The sequence below is a fragment of the Pan paniscus genome, chromosome 17 (assembly GCF_029289425.2).
Source record: "Pan paniscus chromosome 17, NHGRI_mPanPan1-v2.0_pri, whole genome shotgun sequence".
NCBI classification, from domain to species: domain Eukaryota; kingdom Metazoa; phylum Chordata; class Mammalia; order Primates; family Hominidae; genus Pan; species Pan paniscus.
The window spans coordinates 14823975-14842204 of NC_073266.2; positions in this window are offsets into that span (position 1 = coordinate 14823975).

Consider the following 18230-nt stretch of genomic DNA (forward strand, 5'->3'; position numbering starts at 1 on the left):
ATCTACTGTACATAAAATATCAAAAAGTACACCAAATATGTGTTATATATACTGTAAATAAACTATCAAAATCTTCAGTAATTATATTTAATATACTGTACATAAAATATCAAAAATTACACCAAATGTATATTATACACTCTAAATAGAATATCAAAAAGGACAGTAAATATATACTACACTCTATGTAAAATATCAAAACTACACCAAATATATATTATATAATTTACATAAAATATCAAAAGTACACCAAATATATATTATATACTCTACATAAAATATCAAAAAGTACAGTAAATATATTTCATATGTTGTACATATAATATTAACTAAAAGTACACCAAATACATTTTACATACTGTAAATAAAATATCAAAAATTACAGTACGTATATATTATCTACTGTACATAAAATATCAAAAAGTACACCACATATGTGTTATATATACTGTAAATAAACTATCAAAATCTTCAGTAATTATATTTAATATACTGTACATAAAATATCAAAAATTACACCAAATGTATATTATACACTCTAAATAGAATATCAAAAAGGACAGTAAATATATATTACACTCTATGTAAAATATCAAAACTACACCAAATATATATTATATAATTTACATAAAATATCAAAAGTACACCAATTATATATTATATACTGTACATAAAATATCAAAAAGTACAGTAAATATATTTCATATGTTGTACATATAATATTAACTAAAAGTACACCAAATACATTTTACATACTGTAAATAAAATACCAAAAATTACCGTAAGTATATATTATCTACTGTACATAAAATATCAAAAAGTACACCAAATATGTGTTATATATACCGTAAATAAACTATCAAAATCTTCAGTAATTATATTTAATATACTGTACATAAAATATCAAAAATTACACCAAATATATATTATACACTCTAAATAGAATATCAAAAAGGACAGTAAATATATACTACACTCTATGTAAAATAACAAAACTACACCAAATATATATTATATAATTTACATAAAATATCAAAAGTACACCAAATATATATTATCTACTCTACATAAAATATCAAAAATTACAGTAAATATATTTCATATGTTGTACATATAATATTAACTAAAAGTACACCAAATACATTTTACATACTGTAAATAAAATATCAAAAATTACAGTAAGCATATATTATCTACTGTACATAAAATATCCAAAAGTACACCTAATATGTGTTATATATACTGTAAATAAACTATCAAAATCTTCAGTAATTATATTTAATATACTGTTCATAAAATATCAAAAATTACACCAAATGTATATTATACACTCTAAATAAAATATCAAAAAGGACAGTAAATATATATTACACTCTATGTAAAATATCAAAAACTACACCAAATATATATTATATAATTTACATAAAATATCAAAAGTACACCAAATATATATTATATACGGTACATAAAATATCAAAAAGTACAGTAAATATATTTCATATATTGTACATATAATATTAACTAAAAGTACACCAAATACATTTTACATACTGTAAATAAAATATCAAAAATTACAGTAACTATATATTATCTACTGTACATAAAATATCAAAAAGTACACCAAATATGTGTTATATATACTGTAAATAAACTATCAAAAACTTCAGTAATTATATTTTATATACTGTACATAAAATATCAAAAATTACATCAAATGTATATTATACACTCTAAATAAAATATCAAAAATGACACTAAATATATATTACACTCTACGTAATATATCAAAAACTACACCAAATATATATTATATAATTTACATAAAATATCAAAAGTACACCAAATATATATTATATACTGTACATAAAATATCAAAAAGTACAGTAAATATATTTCATATATTGTGCATATAATATTAACTAAAAGTACACCAAATACATTTTACATACAGTAATTAAAATATAAAAAATTACAGTAAGTATATATTATCTACTGCACATAAATTATCAAATAGTACAATAAATATATTTCATATATTGTACATATAATATTAACTGAAAGTACACCAAATACATTTTACATACTGTAAATATAATATAAAAAATTACAGTAAGTATATATTATCTACTGTACATAAAATATCAAAGAGTACACCAAATATGTTTTATATATACTGTAAATAAACTATCAAAACCTTCAGTAATTATATTTAATATACTGTTCATAAAATATCAAAAATTACACCAAATGTATATTACACACTCTAAAAAATATCAAAAAGGACAGTAAATATATATTACACTCCTTGTAAAATATCAAAAACTACACCAAATATATATTATATAATTTACATAAAATATCAAAGTACCCCAAATATATATTATATACTGTACATAAAATATCAAAAAGTACAGTAAATATATTTCATATATTGTACATATAATATTAACTAAAACTATACCAAATACATTTTATATACTGTAAATAAAATATCAAAAATTACAGTAAGTATATATTATCTACTGTACATAAGCTATCAAAAAGTACACCAAATATGTGTTATATATATTGTAAATAAACTATCAAAATCTTCAGTAATTATATTTAATGTACTGTACATAAAATATCAATAATTACACCAAATGTATATTATACACTCTAAATAAAATATCAAAAATGACAGTAAATATATATTACACTCTATGTAAAATATCAAAATCTACACCAAATATATATTATATAATTTACATAAAATATCAAAAGTACACCAAATATATATTATAAACTGTACATAAAATATCAAAAAGAACAGTAAATATATTTCATATATTGTACATATATTAACTAAAGTACACCAAATACATTTTACATACTGTAAATAAAATATTAAAAATTACAGTAAGTATATATTATCTACTGTACATAAAATATCAAAAAGTACACCAAATATGTGTTATATATACTGTAAATAAACTATCAAAACCTTCAGTAATTCTATTTAATATACTGCTCATAATATATCAAAAATTACACCAAATGTATATTATACACTCTAAATAAAATATCAAAAAGGACAGTAAATATATATTACACTCTATGTAAAATATCAAAAACTACACCAAATATATATTATATAATTTACATAAAATATCAAAAGTACACCAAATATATATTATCTACTGTACATAAAATATCAAAAAGTACAGTAAATATATTTCATATATTGTACATATAATATTAACTAAAACTACACCAAATACATTTTATATACTGTAAATAAGATATCAAAAATTACAGTAAGTATATATTATCTACTGTACATAAGCTATCAAAAAGTACACCAAGTATGTGTTATATATACTGTAAATAAACTATCAAAATATTCAGTAATTATATTTAATATACTGTACATAAAATATCAAAAAATACACCAAATGTATATTATATAATTTACATAACATATCAAAAGTACACCAATTATATATTATATACTGTAGATAAAATATCAAAAAGTAAAGTAAATATATTTCATATATTCTACATATAATATTAACTAAAAGTACACCAAATACATTTTACATACTGTAAATAAAATATAAAAAATTACAGTAAGTATATATTATCTACTGTACATAAAATATCAAAAAGTACACCAAATATGTGTTATATATACTGTAAATAAACTATCAAAACCTTCAGTAATTCTATTTAATATACTGCTCATAATATATCAAAAATTACACCAAATGTATATTATACACTCTAAATAAAATATCAAAAAGGACAGTAAATATATATTACACTCTATGTAAAATATCAAAAACTACACCAAATATATATTATATAATTTACATAAAATATCAAAAGTACACCAAATATATATTATCTACTGTACATAAAATATCAAAAAGTACAGTAAATATATTTCATATATTGTACATATAATATTAACTAAAACTACACCAAATACATTTTATATACTGTAAATAAGATATCAAAAATTACAGTAAGTATATATTATCTACTGTACATAAGCTATCAAAAAGTACACCAAGTATGTGTTATATATACTGTAAATAAACTATCAAAATATTCAGTAATTATATTTAATATACTGTACATAAAATATCAAAAAATACACCAAATGTATATTATATAATTTACATAACATATCAAAAGTACACCAATTATATATTATATACTGTAGATAAAATATCAAAAAGTAAAGTAAATATATTTCATATATTCTACATATAATATTAACTAAAAGTACACCAAATACATTTTACATACTGTAAATAAAATATAAAAAATTACAGTAAGTATATATTATCTACTGTACATAAAATATCAAAAAGTACACCAAATATGTGTTATATATACTGTAAATAAACTATCAAAACCTTCAGTAATTCTATTTAATATACTGCTCATAATATATCAAAAATTACACCAAATGTATATTATACACTCTAAATAAAATATCAAAAAGGACAGTAAATATATATTACACTCTATGTAAAATATCAAAAACTACACCAAATATATATTATATAATTTACATAAAATATCAAAAGTACACCAAATATATATTATCTACTGTACATAAAATATCAAAAAGTACAGTAAATATATTTCATATATTGTACATATAATATTAACTAAAAGTACACCAAATATATTTTACATAGTGGAAATAAAATATAAAAATTACAGTAATAATATATTATCTACTGTACATAAAACATCAAAAAGTACACCAAATATGTGTTATATATACTGTAAATAAACTATCAAAATCTTCAGTAATTATATTTAATATACTGTACATAAAATATCAAAAATTACACCAAATGTATATTATACACTCTAAATAAAATATCAAAAAGGACAGTAAATATATATTACACTCTATGTAAAATATCAAAAACTACACCAAATATATATTATATAATTTACATAAAATATCAAAAGTACACCAAATATATATTATATACTGTACATAAAATATCAAAAAGTACAGTAAATATATTTCATATATTGTACATATAATATTAACTGAAAAAACACCAAATACATTTTACATACTGTAAATAAAATATAAAAAATTACATTAAGTATATATTATCTACTGTACATAAATTATCAAATAGTACAGTAAATATATTTCATATATTGTACATATAATATTAACTGAAAGTACACCAAATACATTTTACATACTGTAAATAAAATATAAAATATTACAGTAAGTATATATTATCTACTGTACATAAAATATCAAAAAGTACACCAAATATGTGTTATGTATACTGTAAATAAACTATCAAAATCTTCAGTAATTATATTTAATATACTGTACATAAAATATCAAAAATTACACCAAATGTATATTATACACTCTAAATAAAATATCAAAAATTACAGTAAATATATATTACACACTATGTAAAATATCAAAAACTACAGCAAATATATATTATATAATTTACATAAAATATCAAAAGTACACCAAATATAGATTATATACTGTACATAAAATATCAAAAAGTACAGTAAATATATTTCATATATTGTACATATAATATTAACTAAAAGTACACCAACTACATTTTACATACTGTAAATAAAATATAAAAAACTACAGTAAGTACATATTATCTACTGTACATAAAATATCAAAAAGTACACCAAATATGTGTTATATATACTGTAAATAAACTATCAAAATCTTCAGTAATTATAATTAATATACTGTTCATAAAATATCAAAAATTACACCAAATGTATACTATACACTCTAAATAAAATATCAAAAATGACAGTAAATATATATTACACTCTATGTAAAATATCAAAAACTACACCAAATATATATTATATAATTTACATAAAATATCAAAAGTACACCAAATATATATTATATACTGTAGATAAAATAACAAAAAGTAAAGTAAATATATTTCATATATTGTACACATAATATTAACTAAAAGTACACCAACTACATATTACATACTGTAAATAAAATATAAAAAATTACAGTAAGTACATATTATCTACTGTACATAAAATATCAAATAGTACAGTAAATATATTTCATATATTGTACATATAACATTAACTAAAAGTACACCAAATACATTTTACATACAGTAAATAAAATATAAAAAATTACAGTAAGTATATATTATCTACTGTACATAAAATATCAAAAAGTACACCAAATATGTGTTATATATACTGTAAATAAACTATCAAAATCTTCAGTAATTATACTTAATATACTGTTCATAAAACATCAAAAAATACACCAAATGTATATTATACACTCTAAATAAAATATTAAAAATGACAGTAAATATATATTACACTCTATGTAAAATATGAAAAACTACACCAAATATATATTATATAATTTACATAAAATATCAAAAGTACACCAAATATATATTAAATACTGTACATAAAATATCAAAAAGTACAGTAAATATAATTCATATATTGTACATATAATATTAACTAAAAGTACACCAAATACATTTTACATACTGTAAATAAAATATAGAAAATTACAGTATGTATATATTATCTACTGTACATAAAATATCAAAAAGTACACCAAATATGTGTTATATATACTGTAAATAAACTATCAAAATCTTCAGTAATTATATTTAATATACTGCTCATAAAATATCAAAAATTACACCAAATGTATATTATACAGTCTAAATAAAATATCAAAAAGGACAGTAAATATATATTACACTCTATGTAAAATATCAAAAACTACACCAAATATATACTGTATAATTTACATAAAATATCAAAAATACACCAAATATATATTATATACTGTACATAAAATATCAAAAAGTACAGTAAATATATTTCATATATTGTACATATAATATTAACTAAAAGTACACCAAATACATTTTACATACTGTAAATAAAATATAAAAAATTACAGTAAGTATATATTATCTACTGTACATAAAACATCAAAAAGTACACCAAATATGTGTTATATATACTGTAAATAATCTATCAAAATCTTCAGTAATTATATTTAATATACTGTACATAAAATATCAAAAATTACACCAAATGTATATTATACACTCTAAATAGAATATCAAAAAGGACAGTAAATATATATTACACTCTATGTAAAATATCAAAACTACACCAAATATATATTATATAATTTACATAAAATATCAAAAGTACACCAAATATATATTATATACTGTACATAAAATATCAAACAGTACAGTAAATATATTTCATATGTTGTACATATAATATTAACTAAAAGTACACCAAATACATTTTACATACTGTAAATAAATTACCAAAAATTACAGTAAGTATATATTATCTACTGTACATAAAATATCAAAAAGTACACCAAATATGTGTTATATATACTGTAAATAAACTATCAAAATCTTCAGTAATTATATTTAATATACTGTACATAAAATATCAAAAATTACACCAAATGTATATTATACACTCTAAATAGAATATCAAAAAGGACAGTAAATATATATTACACTCTATGTAAAATATCAAAAACTACACCAAATGTATATTATATAATTTACATAAAATATCAAAAGTACACCAAATATATATTATATACTGTACAGAAAATATCAAAAAGTACAGTAAATATATTTCATATATTGTACATATAATATTAACTAAAAGTACACCAAATACATTTTACATACTGTAAATAAAATATCAAAAATTACAGTAAGTATATATTATCTACTGTACATAAAACATCAAAAAGTACACCAAATATGTGTTATATATACTGTAAATAAACTATCAAAATCTTCAGTAATTATATTTAATATACTGTACATAAAATATCAAAAATAACACCAAATGTATATTATACACTCTAAATAAAATATCAAAAAGGACAGTAAATATATATTACACTCTATGTAATATACCAAAAACTACACCAAATATATATTATATAATTTACATAAAATATCAAATGTACACCAAATATATATTATATACTGTACATAAAATATCAAAAAGTACAGTAAATATATTTCATATATTGTACATATAATATTAACTAAAAGTACACCAAATCAATTTTACATACACTAAATAAAATATAAAAAATTACAGTAAGTATATATTATCTACTGTACATAAAATATCAAAAAGTACACCAAATATGTGTTATATATACTGTAAATAAACTATCAAAAACTTCAGTAATTATATTTTATATACTGTACATAAAATATCAAAAATTACACCAAATGTATATTATACGCTCTAAATAAAATATCAAAAATGACAGTAAATATATATTACACTCTATGTAAAATATCAAAAACTACACCAAATATATATTATATAATTTATATAAAATATCAAAAGTACACCAAATATATATTATGTACTGTACATAAAATATCAGAAAGTACATTAAATATATTTCATATATTGTACATATAATATTAAATAAAAGTACACCAAATACATTTTACATACTGAAAATAAAATACAAAAAATTACAGTAAGTATATATTATCTACTGTACATAAATTATCAAATAGTACAGTAAATATATTTCATATATTGTACATATAATATTAACTGAAAGTACACCAAATACATTTTACATACTGTAAATAAAATATAAAAAATTACAGTAAGTATATATTATCTACTGTACATAAAATATCAAAAAGTACACCAAATATTTGTTATATATACTGTAAATAAACTATCAAAATCTTCACTAATTATATTTAATATACTGTTCATAAAATATCAAAAATTACACCAAATGTATATTATACACTCTAAATAAAATATCAAAAAGGACAGTAAATATATATTACACTCCTTGTAAAACATCAAAAACTACACCAAATATATATTATATAATTTACATAAAATATCAAAAGTACACCAAATATATATTATATACTGTACATAAAATATCAAAAAGTATAGTAAATATATTTCATATATAGTATATATAATATCAACTAAAATACACCAAATACATTTTACATACTGTATATAAAATATCAAAAATTACAGTAAGTATATATTATCTACTGTACATAACATATCAAAAAGTACACCAAATATGTGTTATATATACTGTAAATAAACTATCAAAATCTTCAGTAATTATAATTAATATACTGTTCATAAAATATCAAATATTACACCAAATGTATACTCTACACTCTAAATAAAATATCAAAAATGACAGTAAATATATATTACACTCTATGTAAAATATCAAAAACTACACCAAATATATATTATATAATTTACATAAAATATCAAAAGTACACCAAATATATATTATATACTGTATATAAAATATCAAAAAGTAAAGTAAATATATTTCATATATTGTACACATAATATTAACTAAAAGTACACCAACTACATTTTACATACTGTAAATAAAATGTAAAAAATTACAGTAAGTACATATTATCTACTGTACATAAAATATCAAAAAGTACAGTAAATATATTTCATATATTGTACATATAAGATTAACTAAAAGTACACCAAATACATTTTACATACTGTAAATAAAATATAAAAAATTACAGTAAGTATATTTTATCTACTGTACATAAAATATCAAAAAGTACACCAAATATGTGTTATATATACTGTAAATAAACTATCAAAATCTTCAGTAATTATATTTAATATACTGTTCATAAAACATCAAAAAATACACCAAATGTATATTATACACTCTAAATAAAATATCAAAAATGACAGTAAATATATATTACACTCTATGTAAAATATCAAAAACTACAGCAAATACATATTATATAATTTACATAAAATATCAAAAGTACACTAAATATATATTATATACTGTACATAAAATATCAAAAAGTACAGTAAATATATTTCATATATTGTACATATAATATTAACTAAAAGTACACCAAATACGTTTTACATACTGTAAATAAAATATAAAAAATTACAGTAAGTATATATTATCTACTGTACATAAATTATCAAATAGTACAGTAAATATATTTCATATATTGAACATATAATATTAACTGAAAGTACACCAAATACGTTTTACATTCTGTAAATAAAATATAAAAAATTACAGTAAGTATATATTATCTACTGTACATAAAATATCAAAAAGTACACCAAATATGTGTTATATATACTCTAAATAAACTATCAAAATCTTCAGTAATTATATTTAATATACTTTACATAAAATATCAAAAATTACACCAAATGTATATTATACACTCTAAATAAAATATCAAAGTACAGTAAATATATATTAGACTCTATGTAAAATATCAAAAACTACACCAAATATATATTATATAATTTACATAAAATATCAAAAGTACACCAAATATATATTATATACTGTACATAAAATATCAAAAAGTACAGTAAATATATTTCATATATTGTACATATAATATTAACTAAAAGTACACCAAATACATTTTACATACTGTAAATAAAATATAAAAAATTACAGTAAGTACATATTATCTACTGTACATAAAACATCAAAAAGTACACCAAATATGTGTTATAAATAGTGTAAATAAACTATCAAAACCTTCAGTAATTATATTTAATATACTGTACATAAAATATCAAAAATTACACCAAATGTATATTATACACTCTAAATAAAATATCAAAAAGGACAGTAAATATATATTACACTCTATGTAAAATATCAAAAACTACACCAAATATATATTATATAATTTACATAAAATATCAAAAGTACACCAAATATATATTATATACTGTAAATAAAATATCAAAAACTACAGTAAATATATTTCATATATTGTACATATAATATTAATTAAAGTACACCAAATACATTTTACATACTGTAAATAAAATATCAAAAATTACAGTAAGTATATATTATCTACTGTACATAAAATATCAAAAAGCACACCAAATATGTGTTATATATACTGTAAATAAACTATCAAAAACTTCAGTAATTATATTTTATATACTGTACATAAAATATCAAAAATTACACCAAATGTATATTATACACTCTAAATAAAATATCAAAAAGGACAGTAAATATATATTACACTCTATGTAAAATATCAAAAACTACACCAAATATATATTATATAATTTACATAAAATATCAAAAGTACACCAAATATATATTATATACTGTACATAAAATATCAAAAAGTACAGTAAATATATTTCATATATTGTACATATAATATTAACTAAAAGTACACCAACTACATTTTACATACAGTAAATAAAATATAAAAAATTACAGTAAGAACATATTATCTACTGTACATAAAATATCAAAAAGTACAGTAAATATATTTCATATATTGTACATATAATATTAACTAAAAGTACACCAAATACATTTTACATACTGTAAATAAAATATCAAAAATTACAGTAAGTATATATTATCTACTGTACATAAAATATCAAAAAGTACACCAAATATGTGTTATATATACTGTAAATAAACTATCAAAATCTTCAGTAATTATATTTAATATACTGTTCATAAAATATCAAAAAATACAACAAATGTATATTATACACTCTAAATAAAATATCAAAAAGGACAGTAAATATATATTACACTCTATGTAAAATATCAAAAACTACACCAAATATATACTATATAATTTACATAAAATATCAAAAGTACACCAAATATATATTATATACTGTACATAAAATATCAAAAAGTACAGTAAATATATTTCATATATTGTACATACAATATTAACTAAAAGTACACCAAATACATTTTATATACTGTAAATAAAATATAAAAAATTACAGTAAGTATATATTATCTACTGTACATAAAATATCAAAAAGTACACCAAATATGTGTTATATATACTGTAAATAAACTATCAAAATCTTCAGTAATTATATTTAATATACTGTACATGAAATATCAATAATTACACCAAATGTATATTATACACTCTAAATAAAATATCAAAAAGGACAGTAAATATATATTACACTCTATGTAAAATATCAAAAACTACACCAAATATATATTATATAATTTAGATAAAATATCAAAAGTACACCAAATATATATTATATACTGTACATAAAATATCAAAAAGTACAGTAAATATATTTTATATATTGTACATATACTATTAACTAAAAGTACACCAAACACATTTTACATACTGTAAATAAAATATCAAAAATTACAGTAAGTATATATTATCTACTGTACATAAAACATCAAAAAGTACACCAAATATGTGTTATATATACTGTAAATAAACTATCAAAATTTTCAGTAATTATATTTAATATACTGCTCATAAAATATCAAAATTTACACCAAATGTATATTATACACTCTAAATAAAATATCAAAAAGGACAGTAAATATATATTACACTCTATGTAAAATATCAAAAACTACACCAAATATATATTATATAATTTACATAAAATATCAAAAGTACACCAAATATATATTATATACTGTATATAAAATATCAAAAAGTACAGTAAATATATTTCATATATTGTACATATAGTATTAACTAAAAGTACACCAAATACATTTTACATACTGTAAATAAAATATAAAAAATTACAGTAAGTATATATTATCTACGGTACATAAAACATCAACTAGTACACCAAATATGTGTTATATATACTGTAAATAAACTATCGAAATCCTCAGTAATTATATTTAATATACTGTACATAAAATATCAAAAATTACACCAAATGTATATAATACACTCTAAATAAAATATCAAAAAGGACAGTAAATATATATTACACTCTATGTAAAATAACAAAAACTACGCCAAATATATATTATATAATTTACATAAAATATCAAAAGTACACCAAATAGATATTATATACAGTACATAAAATATCAAAAAGTACAGTAAATATATTTCATATATTGTACATATAATATTAACTAAAAGTACACCAAATACATTTTATATACTGTAAATAAAATATCCAATAGTACAGTAAATATATATTACATACTGTACATAAAATGTCAAAAAGTACACCAAATATGTGTTATATATACTGTAAATAAACAATCAAAAAATACACTAATTATACTTAATATACTGTACATAAAATATCAAAAATTACACGAAATGTATACTATATACCGTAAAAAAATATCAAAAATTACAGTAAATATATATTGCACACTCTATGTAAAATATCAAAAACTACGCCAAATATATATTATATAATTTACATAAAATATCAAAAGTACACCAAATAGATATTATATACAGTACATAAAATATCAAAAAGTACAGTAAATATATTTCATATATTGTACATATAATATTAACTAAAAGTACACCAAATACATTTTATATACTGTAAATAAAATATCCAATAGTACAGTAAATATATATTACATACTGTACATAAAATGTCAAAAAGTACACCAAATATGTGTTATATATACTGTAAATAAACAATCAAAAAATACACTAATTATATTTAATATACTGTACATAAAATATCAAAAATTACACGAAATGTATACTATATACCGCAAAAAAATATCTAAAATTACAGTAAATATATATTGCACACTCTATGTAAAATATCAAAAACTACGCCAAATATATATTATATAATTTACATAAAATATCAAAAGTACACCAAATAGATATTATATACAGTACATAAAATATCAAAAAGTACAGTAAATATATTTCATATATTGTACATATAATATTAACTAAAAGTACACCAAATACATTTTATATACTGTAAATAAAATATCCAATAGTACAGTAAATATATATTACATACTGTACATAAAATATCAAAAAGTACACCAAATATGTGTTATATATACTGTAAATAAACAATCAAAAAATACACTAATTATATTTAATATACTGTACATAAAATATCAAAAATTACACGAAATGTATACTATATTCCGTAAAAAAAATATCTAAAATTACAGTAAATATATATTGCACACTCTATGTAAAATATCAAAAACTACGCCAAATATATATTATATAATTTACATAAAATATCAAAAGTACACCAAATAGATATTATATACAGTACATAAAATATCAAATAGTACAGTAAATCTATTTCATATATTGTACATATAATATTAACTAAAAGTACACCAAATACATTTTATATACTGTAAATAAAATATCCAATTGTACAGTAAATATATATTACATACTGTACATAAAATATCAAAAAGTACACCAAATATGTGTTATATATACTGTAAATAACCAATCAAAAAATACACTAATTATATTTAATATACTGTACATAAAATATCAAAAATTACACGAAATGTATACTATATACCGTAAAAAAAATCTAAAATTACAGTAAATATATATTGCACACTCTATGTAAAATATCAAAAACTACGCCAAATAAATATTATATAATTTACATAAAATATCAAAAGTACACCAAAGAGATATTATATACACTACATAAATTATCAAAAAGTACAGTAAATATATTTCATATATTGTACATATAATATTAACTAAAAGTACACCAAATACATTTTATATACTGTAAATAAAATATCCAATAGTACAGTAAATATATATTATATACTGTACATAAAATGTCAAAAAGTACACCAAATATGTGTTATATATACTGTAAATAAACAATCAAAAAATACACTAATTATATTTAATATACTGTACATAAAATATCAAAAATTACACGAAATGTATATTATATACCGTAAAAAAATATCTAAATTTACAGTAAATATATATTACACACTCTATGTAAAATATCAAAAACTACGCCAAATGTATATTATATAATTTACATAAAATATCAAAAGTACACCAAATAGATATTATATACAGTACATAAAATATCAAAATGTACAGTAAATATATTTCATATATTGTACATATAGTATTAACTAAAAGTACACCAAATACATTTTATATACTGTAAATAAAATATCCAATAGTACAGTAAATATATATTACATACTGTACATAAAATATCAAAAAGTACACCAAATATGTGTTATATATACTGTAAATAAACAATCAAAAAATATACTAATTTTATTTAATATACTGTACATAAAATATCAAAAATTACACGAAATGTATACTATATACCGTAAAAAAATATCTAAAATTTCAGTAAATATATATTGCACACTCTATGTAAAATATCAAAAACTACGCCAAATATATATTATATAATTTACATAAAATATCAAAAGTACACCAAATAGATATTATATACAGTACATAAAATATCAAAAAGTACAGTAAATATATTTCATATATTGTACATACAATATTAACTAAAAGTACACCAAATACATTTTATATACTGTAAATAAAATATCCAATAGTACAGTAAATATATATTATATACTGTACATAAAATGTCAAAAAGTACACCAAATATGTGTTATATATACTGTAAATAAACAATCAAAAAATACACTAATTATATTTAATATACTGTACATAAAATATAAAAAATTACACGAAATGTATACCATATACCGTAAAAAAAAATCTAAAATTACAGTAAATATATATTGCACACTCTATGTAAAATATCAAAAACTACGCCAAATATATATTATATAATTTACATAAAATATCAAAAGTACACCAAATAGATATTATATACAGTACATAAAATATCAAAAAGTACAGTAAATATATTTCATATATTGTACATATAATATTAACTAAAAGTACACCAAATATATTTTATATACTGTAAATAAAATATCCAATTGTACAGTAAATATATATTACATACTGTACATAAAATATCAAAAAGTACACCAAATATGTGTTATATATACTGTAAATAAACAATCAAAAACTACAGTAATTATATTTAATACACTGTACATAAAATATCAAAAATTACACGAAATGTATACTATATACCGTAAAAAAAAATCTAAAATTACAGTAAATATATATGGCACACTCTATGTAAAATATCAAAAACTACGCCAAATATATATTATATAATTTACATAAAATATCAAAAGTACACCAAATAGATATTATATACAGTACATAAAATATCAAAAAGTACAGTAAATATATTTCATATATTGTACATATAATATTAACTAAAAGTACACCAAGTACATTTTATATACTGTAAATAAAATATCCAACAGTACAGTAAATATATATTACATACTGTACATAAAATATCATAAAGTACACCAAATATGTGTTATATATACTGTAAATAAACAATCAAAAAATACACTAATTATATTTAATATACTGTACATAAAATATCAAAAATTACACGAAATGTATACTATATACCGTAAAAAAAATATCTAAAATTACAGTAAATATATATTGCACACTCTAGGTAAAATATCAAAAACTACGCCAAATGTATATTATATAATTTTCATAAAATATCAAAAGAACACCAAATAGATATTATATACAGTATATGAAATATCAAAAACTACAGTAAATATATTTCATATGTTGTACATATAATATTAACTAAAAGTACACCAAATATATTTTATATACTGTAAAAAATATATCCAATAGTACAGAAAATATATATTACATACTGTACATAAAATGTCAAAAAATACACCAAATATGTGTTATATATACTGTAAATAAACTATAAATACTACAGTAATTATATTTAATATACTGTATATAAAATATCAAAAATTACTCAAAATGTATATTATATACTGTTAATAAAATATCAAAAATTACAGTAAATATATATTACACATTCTATTTAAAATATCAAAACTACACCAAAAATATATTTTATAATTTACATAAAATATCAAAAGTACACCAAATAGATATTATATACTGTACATTAAATATCAAAATGCACAGTAAATCTATTTCATATATTGTACATATAATATTAACTAAAACTACACCAAATACATTTTATATACTGTAAATAAATATCCAATACTACAGTAAATATATATTACATACTGTACATAAATATCAAAAAGTACACCAAATATGTGTTATATATACTGTAAATAAACAATCAAAACTACAGTAATTATATTTAATATACTGTACATAAAATATCAAAAATTACACGAAATGTATACTATATACCGTAAAAAAAATCTAAAATTACAGTAAATATATATTGCACACTCTATGTAAAATATCAAAAACTACGCCAAATATATATTATATAATTTACATAAAATATCAAAAGTACACCAAATAGATATTATATACAGTACATAAAATATCAAAAAGTACAGTAAATATATTTCATATATTGTACATATAATATTAACTAAAAGTACACCAAATACATTTTATATACTGTAAATAAAATATCCAATAGTACAGTAAATATATATTACATACTGTACATAAAATATCAAAAAGTACACCAAATATGTGTTATATATACTGTAAATAAACAATCAAAAAATACACTAATTATATTTAATATACTGTACATAAAATATCAAAAATTACACGAAATGTATACTATATACCATAAAAAAATATCTAAAATTACAGTAAATATTTATTGCACACTCTATGTAAAATATAAAAACTACGCCAAATATATATTATATAATTTACATAAAATATCAAAAGTACACCAAATAGATATTATATACAGTACATAAAATATCAAAAAGTACAGTAAATATATTTCATATATTGTAAATATAATATTATCTAAATGTACACCAAATACATTTTAACTACTGTAAATAAAATATCCAATAGTACAGTAAATATATATTACATACTGTACATAAAATGTCAAAAAGTACACCAAATATGTGTTATATATACTGTAAATAAACAATCAAAAACTACAGTAATTATATTTAATATACTGTACATAAAATATCAAAAATCACACGAAATGTATACTATATAGCGTAAAAAAATATCTAAAATTACAGTAAATATATATTACACACTCTATGTAAAATATCAAAAACTACGCCAAATGTATATTATATAATTTTCATAAAATATCAAAAGAACACCAAATAGATATTATATACAGTATATGAAATATCAAAAAGTACAGTAAATATATTTCATATGTTGTACATATAAGATTAACTAAAAGTACACCAAATATAT